Genomic DNA, 11,342 nt, shown 5'->3' on the forward strand with positions numbered 1-11,342 from the left:
CCGGGATGTCAGTGTATTCCAAATTTCTTGAATTCCATAGAAGGTCTCAACTTTCTGGGACTCATGACAAATACTAGGATGTTTCCAAATTTTTTTTATATCTGTAGAAATTCCCCCACTTTAACCTACATATACACCGCAACTGCTATTAACAACAGCACAGACTCTGCCTTCAGACGCCAGCTTCATATCTAATGCCATTCCATTTTGCACAGCTCTAGGGGCTATTCCTCACACTTCTTCCTGCAAAGCCTTCATGGCACCTGCAGGGTCCTTGGCCATCTCTTCCATTCCTGTGCATCTCTTTATCACTGCCTTCTCCAATTCAGGAACTGCTGACCAAGGAGTAACCGAGGCCACAAGAAGGCTGATGATCTGGGCTATCATTATGACACCCATTACATCTGAGAAGCTCATAGGCCACTAGGAGGCACGTGGCCATGAAGGCGAGTTTGAGGTCCCTGGAGTCTCCAGCTTCCTTGGGGGATTGGCCATCAGCAGCCCAGCCGGTTATGGCTGCAGTAAGAAAGGCACTTGGACTCTGAGACAAAGCGTCATTTCAAATGGCCTTGGTTAGAGCAAACTCTCTACACACAGAGACAATCGTGTCAGCTGTATGCCGTCCCTTCCGAGGCCGGGAACACGGAGTTTCCAGCGTTGGGAGAGTGGTGCAGCAAGTTGTGCAGATCCTGCCTGCAGAAGGCTTATCCCACATTGTCTTCTGTGAGATCTTGAAGTGTTTTCTGCCAGGGAAACCCATTCTAGTCATCACTTCTCGTGTTCTAAGAGGAGATGTTCACTTGGGAGTTGGTAACTGCAGTCCCAGGTAAAGGTAAGGGCGTGGGGTTGGCCATTCACCAGCAGCTTCCTGCAGATTTCTTCTTCCAATATGGCTTATTCTGCAACCCAGGGACACACTCAGCACAGCACAGCCTGAAGGCCAAGAGGTACGTGGAGCACAGCACAGGCCTGCTCAGGTTTCCTGTGACGCTCATCACTAACTCCTCCATGTACAATGGTCTTCTGCCCAGTATCTCCAAACCTCCTGATGAAAGTCAGAAGGAGGACAATGTCTCCTTTATACCGCTAGAGAAAGGGACCTGTACTTGAAGGCCTTGGTTGAAGGGAAAGTGGAAGATGATCCCTGTCCAACATGGTGCAAATGCTCTGCAGGACTTGTTTTGAACAAAAAGTTGGCAGGAGTGGTGAAAATTCTAGACGACAACTTTGGGTCAAGTATGGGTGAAGGTGGTAGGGTACAAAGCAAGAGAGGTCAGCAAGACAAATTGTAGCAGGGCTGAGTAGAGAGGAAGGATAACCACCAACAACCCTTGGGCAGAGCTCTTCCTAATGCAGCCCAGGATGCCATTGGCCTTATTTGAAAGGTGCAAAGCCAGGAGAAGAGAAGGTTTTTGGAACACCTAATAACAGCTTTCCCATGTGGTCTTGGGTCATATCAGCAAGAAAAGGCAAACAGGTTTACGCCTCTTGCGCATGATGGGAGGATGAGGGCCAATGGGCATCAGCTGAAGCAAGGGAAGACAATCTTTCTCCCTGTGAAGACAGTCAAGCACTGGAGCAGATGTCCCAGAGATTTGTGCCTTGTCCATCCTTTGAGCTTTTCAAGACCCACTTGAAGGAAAGCCTGAGCTACTTGCTCTGACCCTATCGCTGATCCTGCTGTGAGCAGCACATTGGCCTGGACATCTCCTGAGGTCCCTTCCAGCATGAATGATTCTGCATCTCCATCCACCATGGATCTTACCTTCATGATGGGATGGAAACCACTTAGGTTCCCGGTGACTGTTGAAGTTAAACAGAAAGTTGGTCAGATGACATGTGACTTTCTCTTCCCACTCCAAGCTGTGTAGCTCAGATGCAGGGCTGCTTGGCAGGTACCCCCGAACAGCCCTGATTGATTCCTGTTCTTCACCCTTTCCTTCTTTGGTACCTCTTTTCCCATGCACAACTGATTCTCATTGACCACCCTTGTATCCTCCCACGCAAGCAGCCTGCCTCTCCTTTCCCTTTCCTCCCTGGACATTGTCTGTGTTCCTTTGGGGATTCTGAGCTCTTCACCATGGGAGTGCCTACCATGGTCAGCAATGCCACTGAAGCACTGCCTCCCTTCATTATCTGTGGCGTCCTGCAGTTCCTTATGCTGTTACCTTGCCAGCGGCACCACAGGGCAGGGTGAGCCATGTCCATGCACATACCAAAGCTGGTCCAAGTAGCACCTTCCAAATCACTGCGACTGTGAAATTGGGACCTCAGAGGTTTTCCAAGTAGACATGGTCAGCCCTTTAGTGGGGGCAGAATAACCGCACCTATGAGGGCACCTGAGTGGCTGAGGTACAAACCCAAGGAGGAGAAGGACCTGAGTATTATGAGGGATGCATATGAGCTACTGGTGCATGCTCAGCACATCTAAGGCCAACTGCATGTGCGGCTGAATTAGGGGGTGGGTGGCCACTCAGACAAGGGATTGATCATCCCCCTTAACTCAGCATCATCACCCCTGACACAGCACTGTTGTGGCCACATCGGGATTGTCTGTGTCTGGGCTTTGAGTTTTCTCATTCTGGAGGAGTGGGGAAAAACTGGAGAGGCTGTGGAGGATACCTGCCTGGAGGGAGTTTGGAGCCTGTGGAGAGAGACTGAAGGTCCTGGGTTTCTTGAGACCGGCAAAGTGGAGCCTCAAGGCACTACTGTAGTAGTGTGCACCTGCTTAGAAAGGGAGTGTGAGAGATAAAGGAGTGATTCCTGATATCAGCAGGAAGAGAACAACTCCACAAGGTGCAACTTGGAAGGATATGATTGGATGTGAGGAAAAAAACTGTCCCTCTGAAGCTCTGAGGGTTGCCCTCTGATCCCAGTGTTCACCCATAGGGAGCCTGGATCAGCCCATGGCTTTGAGTTTCAAGGAAGAATCAGGGATGAGTGCAGAGTCATCAGTGAAGGCAGACAAGCAAGGGTGTGAGGGCTGGGTGGGAAAGAAAGAAATGTGCCAACCACCAGAGTGGAAAGGGGTACCAGCAGGGACAGTGTAGGGCAACTTGCAGTGGAGATGGCCCAGGGCTGCAGCAAGGCTGAATGGCCCCACAGGGGGCTGAGGCCTCTGTCCCCCTGGCAATGGCAGTTGCCCGTGTCATCAAGGTCTGTGACAGGAAACTTGATTTGGAGGGTCTTATGTTCTGCCCTTCAAGGGCTTGGGGGTCAGGGCTTGGCCTTTCTGCTTCATAAAGAAAACCAAACATAAATGGATTTTGCAGCATTACAACCACTGACACAGTACCCTTGCCTACCTGCAGTTCTGGCCTCTAATTAGCTACTTTAACGAGTCCATGGGGACACTTTGTCAGTAAAGGCCCTCAGCAGGACCCATTAATGTCTGAAGGTATTTTCAGTATTGCTTCTGACTCGCATTCCTTCAGTTGCTGGTTCAGTCTTTACTCAGTAGCTCAGCTTCATGGCAGGAACTCCCAGTGCCCTAATGAGGTATTTATCTTTTTGTCATTTCCTTCCAGTCTTGGAGACCTGTGTAGCTAATTGGAGCTGTTCTATTCAGGTAGATAAGAGAGAGGAGTTCAAATTGCAACTGAAAATAATTAATTTATATTTCATAGGTTATATTTTGCTACCTTTAGGTTAGAGGGGAGGTTCTAGCAGCATTCTCCAAGTGATAATGATGCAGAGTGTCTCCTCAGGAGGTCTGGAGTGGTAGGAAACACAGTCCCTTGAGGTCTGACACAGGATGGACAACTTTTCTCTGAATGTCCCCAAGCCCACCCTTTTTCTCATTGTTCCCTGGGACTTACATCCCTTCTCCTTACATCAGACTTCTCCCCTCAGTTCTGCTGATGGTTGCTGCAGCTCCTTTGCACCATCTCACACCTGTTTGCCTTAGAGCTCTGGCTGCACACAGGCGCAGAAGAATTTTTCGTATCTGCAAGCAACGTGAAGAATGATCAAGTGTCATAAATAAGAAAACACCTTCCACAAGCATATGCCAAATTCAAGCTCTCTCTTATGAGGTTGCCTTTCTGCAAGGGACACTCTTATAAGAAACCTTTTAGGCTGGTAGATATGGAAATATAGATCTAAACACAAGGAAAGAGTTGGTTATGGAGACAGATCGGCTGTGGGGAGACATGCAAGCTTTTCCTTCCTGAAGCTAAATACAGCAGCACAGGTGAGAGGTACCTAAAATACCAAAGAATAAGGGGAGGACAAAACTGGTGAATAACTGAAAGACCTTTGCTGAGACAGTCTGCTGAAAAGAAGACTTCAGAAGTCATATATGTCTCCTGGTCAGGTGCAAATATGTTGAAGATGAGAGAAATTAAGGACGTGGTATAACTGTAATAATAATGGTGACGTTCTGGTTAAAAATCACTATTTCTTTGAAGTATCACATTTGAAAGCTCTTTGAATTGTCAGGGGTCACTTGTGAGAAAGGACAAGCGCTGCAGCTGTCTTGGAAGGAGTCCATAAGTGCAGCTGGGGAACCACAGGCTGCACAAACCCCCATGGTGAGGGGTGTGCCACCAGTTAGAGTCCTCTTGGGTGACATTTCTGGCACCTGAGCGGGTAACTGTCCAGGTGGATTTCCCAAGGGTAAATCACACCTCACCAACCTGACAGCCTGCAGCTGTGCGTGAGGAGCTCCACAGTGGATGTCACTTCCCTCAGCTTCAGCAAAACTCTGCCCATGGTCTCCTTCTGTGTTCTGCCCAAGTGAGGCCGTGACACTCTGGGTGCGTACAGAAAGAGATGGGTAAAACACCAGCGGGATGGTCAGGCTGAGAGAGCAGTGGGGAAGGGCTCACACCCCACCTGGCAGACACTGGGACATACTGGAGCACTGTGGGCAGCACAGGGGACTGTTCTGTGTGTGGTACAGTTTAGGAGCTGTACACATGGCCCAGTGGAGGCAACTGCCACAACGTCTGGTGATGGCCCCGACTTTGGAGGACCATTCTCGGGCCCTAGGGATGCCATCCAGGGAAAAACTGGCAGGTGGGGTGGCCGCCCTGGCAGGAGCTGCACAGATGCAGGACGGACCAAGGGCAGGGCCTGCACCTCCCTCGGATGGACTAACACCCTGCAGCTGCAGGGCCTGGGACCTGCCTGGCTGGGCAGTGTCTGTGCAGAAAAGGCCCTGGTGGTGCTGGGGGACAGAAGGCAAAACACAATCCCACCCCGTGACCTGGTAGCAGAGGCAGCCAGCAGTGTCCTGGAGCATATGAAGAGGTGCCTTGACAAGAGAGTGCGGGAAGTGATTGTGTCCCCATGCTCATCGCCATTACACCATGTGTAGACTGCTGTGTTCATTTTTGGGCCTTGACTGGTGAGGGACTGAGGCAAGAAGTGTCTCAGTGGCTCGAGACAGAACCCATGACAGCAAGGAAGACGTGTATGACTGGGAGTGAGTTCAGTGAAGAGTCACTGAGATGCTCAGGGGCTGGAACACTTTCCTAGGAGGGGAAAATGAGGGCAAGGCCCTTGTTCAGCCTGCACAAGGGAAGGCCTTGGGAGCCTCCTAGTGACCTGCCAGTCCCAACGGGGAGGTGGTCAGGAGGATGAAGCCAGTCTTGGAGCTGTGGTGCCTGGCAGGAATGTGATAGGCAATCGTCAGATGCAGAAATAAGAATGTTCTTGGCAGGAGATAACGCAATGACCAGCCTCCACATCATGGGGTGCTTGAAGCTGTAAACAGAATGCAAACAAATGCTCTGCTTGGATAGTATGGACTTCTTTGCTAAAAGTGGGTGGTGGAAGAATGTCAGTGCTTTCCAGTTCTATGGAAGATTTAAGGTCTCTGGGAAAGAGCTGAAGGTAACAGTTTAGCTCCCCCCTTTCAGTCTGTGACACCCAGATGCCTGACCTGCTCTTCCTTCCCCTCTTCCCATCAACTGATGAAGGGATGAGAAGAAAGGAAGCAGAAAGGCCCTAGGACTTGGAGGGCCATGAAGTCCTTTCATTGGTTACCCCATCAAGAATCAAACTGGGATGTGAGCCTGAAAATTTTGATTCAACAAGGTCCATGGACAGGTTAGACTTTGTCTATGGTTGTGCCTAGAGACCCACACACCTACAGCATGGATGATGCTGGGGCCTGTTATAGTTGAATTTGAAATAACTAGAGTCCAAAATAAATTCACTAAGTATTTATTAAGGCAGGAAAGCAAAAACAGCGCGCTGGGCAGCCGGGGAGGCGCAGCTCCATCCAGGCTCGCAAATTCTGACAAGTAACACAGCCCTTTTATTCTCAGCTTCAAAGCTGGTTTAAGCAAACAGTTATGCTCTCAGTCCCGTAGCAAGAAGCTGTATATTACAAAACTAATCTACTTTTACACTAAGGTCTAGACGAAGACAAAGGTTGTCATAGTACGAGATTATGGTTTAACATTGGCCTTGTGAAGGTACATCTCGCAACCTCATGGTTAAGAGTTAACTCATTTCTCGCCAGACAGAAGGTTCTCAAATCTGTTGCAGCAAGATCATTCCTTTTGTTAAAAGCCCATTTAATCAGCAAATTACCCTTAGTTACTTATTACAATTGCCCTCTTCTTTTATTTATAAGTGATTTGCTGATTAAATCTAGACAATACGTCACAAGCCACATCTAATTCAGGACTTTCATTTGGTATAATTTTCATTTCCATTTCTGATTGTTTCCTTACCATTAGCTGCATTTTTTCTAACCTGCTTTTAACAAAAGTTACAAATTTATTGATGAGACAGGGTCCAAAAGTCAGAGTCAATAACAAAATTATTTGGAAAATTACAATACCTTTTTCCTGGGTTTGAGTTTGGACAAAAGTAATGAGCCCTCTGGTTAAGACATGGTTGTGTGGGCACTGAATCTCAGAGATATACTAAGAAACTTGGAGCACCGGCCGTAACATTGGTTTTCAATATAACAGAACCTTCCCATCGAACCTAAGGCCCAATTGAAGGGTTGATGTTCATTTTCTAAAGTCATGGTAATTAATATTATTACCAGGATAACAGCCTTCATTTCCCCACTGTTAGTACCTCTCTGCCTTTCCTCGTCTACTCTTTTGCAGAGAGCAACGGGATATCAATATCTTCTCGGTAGCAGCAGGTAGTCTTCAGGGGAATTTTGCTGTTATTCTGTCAATAATTTCCAAGGTCTAAAGAGTTAGTTATCTCTCAAATATATTTCCACCTGTTTGGTTGTTGTGGCCGTTCCCAGGATCTTATAGTACACTGTCCTAAAGCTCTATACCAGTCTATTCCATATACTTCCCAAAGTTCAGGTATTGACAGTTCCCATCCACAAAATAATTTACAAATTGTCTCTTAATTGAAACGCAAGATCACTTTTTATCACAATTTAAACATTGGCAAACAACCCAGCATAAATGTCCGGAAGTAGGGTGTTTTAAACAGGGTATTCCACGGATGTCTCCTGTACTGGGTGATTTGGGTGTATCTGTCTCTGTCTCACAGCAAAAGGGAAAAACCTGAGGAGTTCCTGTCAGTTTGTATAGTCCAGCTCCCCCTGTTTGGTCAGGTATTTGTTCTTCACTCCAGGGTGCAAAATGTACCTTTCGTAGGGTAATTCCAGGTAGTATTTGGAACCATTGATATCTCTGGGAAGATAGGTCCCTTAATTCTGCTGGCGTGAGTCCATCCTTTTTCCGCTGTTCGTACAGCTGTATCTGTGATAAGTAAAACAACAAAAGGTCCTTCCTGACGGGGTGTTAGAGAAGTTTCTTTCCAAGTTTTTATCAATACCTGGTCTCCAGGTTGAGTTCGGTGTATGGAAATATCCAAAGGAGGTCTTTGTACTACCAAACCCTTCTTTTTTAATTCCTGTCTCCTTTTTGTGAGTTCTAAAATATATTCTGTTACACTTCATGCTGAGGACTCAATTTTAATTTTATCAAGGGCTCGGTAACCTTAGGGGTCCCCAGCAAATAGAGCCCCTGACCCCCCTCATCTTCTTTAAAGACTTTTTTCATCCATGCTCCTTTTTCGACAATTCCTTTGCAAATGCCCCCTCTTGCGGCAATAGAAACACTCTACATCTTGTGAGCCAGATCCCTTTCTTTTAGGATTTTCTGGGCCCTTCCGGGGCCTTTCTCCTCTCCTGTCCAGATTTTGTCCTTCTCTTACAGCTGCCACCAAGATTCTAGCCTGTCTCTTCTGACTCTCTAACTTTTTCCTTATATCGATCCAAGATTTAGCCACAAACTTGAGTTTTCAGCAGGGCTTGACCCACATGACTATCAGGATCTAGTCCAGAATAGAGCTGGAAACTCTTTCTCAACCTTTCTAGCCATTCGGTGGGGGTTTCATCTTTTTTCTGTTGTTCATTGAAGGCTTTATGAATATTTTGTCCTCTGGGTACAGAATCCCTAATTCCCTGAATTATCATATACCGGAGATCGACCATACTATTTCTATGTGCAGGATCTTGATTGTCCCAAATGGGCCGCTGTAAGGGCCACTTTAAATCTCCGGCTGGGCCATGTTGGTGTCTCTGATCCCAATGTCTCATGCCTGCCGTTCTGATCATCCCTCCTTCTTCATTTGTAAGCAAGATCTTTAAAATAGCCTCCATCTCATCCCAAGTATAAATATTAGGGCCGAGGAATTGATCAAAACGTTCTGCTACCCCTAATGGGTCTTCTAACAAGCACCCCATTTCTTTCTTAAATTCTCTCACATCCCCAGAGTTGAGGGGTACAGATACAAATCTGACTCCGGGTTGTGGTCCCCCCATAGCAGTCTCCCTTAATGGATATAATAGATTTTCCTCACTCCTTTCTCTAGTTTGACTTCTAGTCATTGTTCGATTAGGAAGGGCCTCTTCCTCAGATTGGGGGGGTGCTGTTGGAGGAGGATCAGGACCCTGTGGTGATGGAGGAGGGGGAATATAGGGTGGGGGAGATACTGGAAGTTCGTCTTCCTCATGCCTTTTCTTCCTATCCTTTTTCTTTTCTTTTAATGGGAACAAATTAGCGGTCTGGGCTGTACCCAGGATCCATAAAAAGGCATATTCACTCTCCTCCTTATTAAATGGCTGTTTATTGTTAACACATATATTCAGTTGTTGACATATCCAATTCTCAAGGGATCCAAAAATAGGCCAATAAAAATCCTTATTTGTTTTCCTCCCCATACTTCCATACAATAATGGATCATTTTTTTCCCTGGACTTCCCCTTTCGAGAAGGGGAGATGCAGAATCATTCATGCTGGAAGGGACGTCAGGAGATGTCCAGGCCAATGTGCTGCTCACAGCAGGATCAGCGATAGGGTCAGAGCAAGTAGCTCAGGCTTTCCTTCAAGTGGGTCTTGAAAAGCTCAAAGGATGGACAAGGCACAAATCTCTGGGACATCTGCTCCAGTGCTTGACTGTCTTCACAGGGAGAAAGATTGTCTTCCCTTGCTTCAGCTGATGCCCATTGGCCCTCATCCTCCCATCATGCGCAAGAGGCGTAAACCTGTTTGCCTTTTCTTGCTGATATGACCCAAGACCACATGGGAAAGCTGTTATTAGGTGTTCCAAAAACCTTCTCTTCTCCTGGCTTTGCACCTTTCAAATAAGGCCAATGGCATCCTGGGCTGCATTAGGAAGAGCTCTGCCCAAGGGTTGTTGGTGGTTATCCTTCCTCTCTACTCAGCCCTGCTACAATTTGTCTTGCTGACCTCTCTTGCTTTGTACCCTACCACCTTCACCCATACTTGACCCAAAGTTGTCGTCTAGAATTTTCACCACTCCTGCCAACTTTTTGTTCAAAACAAGTCCTGCAGAGCATTTGCACCATGTTGGACAGGGATCATCTTCCACTTTCCCTTCAACCAAGGCCTTCAAGTACAGGTCCCTTTCTCTAGCGGTATAAAGGAGACATTGTCCTCCTTCTGACTTTCATCAGGAGGTTTGGAGATACTGGGCAGAAGACCATTGTACATGGAGGAGTTAGTGATGAGCGTCACAGGAAACCTGAGCAGGCCTGTGCTGTGCTCCACGTACCTCTTGGCCTTCAGGCTGTGCTGTGCTGAGTGTGTCCCTGGGTTGCAGAATAAGCCATATTGGAAGAAGAAATCTGCAGGAAGCTGCTGGTGAATGGCCAACCCCACGCCCTTACCTTTACCTGGGACTGCAGTTACCAACTCCCAAGTGAACATCTCCTCTTAGAACACGAGAAGTGATGACTAGAATGGGTTTCCCTGGCAGAAAACACTTCAAGATCCCACAGAAGACAATGTGGGATAAGCCTTCTGCAGGCAGGATCTGCACAACTTGCTGCACCACTCTCCCAACGCTGGAAACTCCGTGTTCCCGGCCTCGGAAGGGACGGCATACAGCTGACACGATTGTCTCTGTGTGTAGAGAGTTGGCTCTAACCAAGGCCATTTGAAATGACGCTTTGTCTCAGAGTCCAAGTGCCTTTCTTACTGCAGCCATAACCGGCTGGGCTGCTGATGGCCAATCCCCCAAGGAAGCTGGAGACTCCAGGGACCTCAAACTCGCCTTCATGGCCACGTGCCTCCTAGTGGCCTATGAGCTTCTCAGATGTAATGGGTGTCATAATGATAGCCCAGATCATCAGCCTTCTTGTGGCCTCGGTTACTCCTTGGTCAGCGGCTCCTGAATTGGAGAAGGCAGTGATAAAGAGATGCACAGGAATGGAAGAGATGGCCAAGGACCCTGCAGGTGCCATGAAGGCTTTGCAGGAAGAAGTGTGAGGAGTAGCCCCTAGAGCTGTGCAAAATGGAATGGCATTAGATATGAAGCTGGCGTCTGAAGGCAGAGTCTGTGCTGTTGTTAATAGCAGTTGCGGTGTATATGTAGGTTAAAGTGGGGGAATTTCTACAGATATAAAAAAAATTTGGAAACATCCTAGTATTTGTCATGAGTCCCAGAAAGTTGAGACCTTCTATGGAATTCAAGAAATTTGGAATACACTGACATCCCGGTTTCCTGATTTGCAGCTCTGGGTTAAGAAGTTCATCTCCAGATGCCTTTCTCCTCTTCCTCTATGATCACTCCAACCCATTCTACCGATGTAGCTTCTGCTTTAAGGTTCAGAGAGGAACAGTTGGACTGTCTTTCAGTATTGTCTCTAATATTCCCTATGGGCAACTCTTCAGTTGTGGCAATAGACCTCATGGGTATCTGCTTGAACGAGCAATAATACAGCTGAGAAATGTGTTTTTAATTTATTAATTTCTATCCCAGTCCCCTCACCACCACCACCATCCACCACTCCCTGTTAGCAATCCCTCTTTTAGTTCTGTTTACAAGTAGCCAATAATTATTGCCAAGAACTTGCTATATTCAGCTGAAATAGTGAGGCTGGA

Source organism: Falco cherrug, unplaced genomic scaffold (assembly GCF_023634085.1).
Source record: "Falco cherrug isolate bFalChe1 unplaced genomic scaffold, bFalChe1.pri scaffold_108, whole genome shotgun sequence".
NCBI classification, from domain to species: Eukaryota; Metazoa; Chordata; class Aves; order Falconiformes; family Falconidae; genus Falco; species Falco cherrug.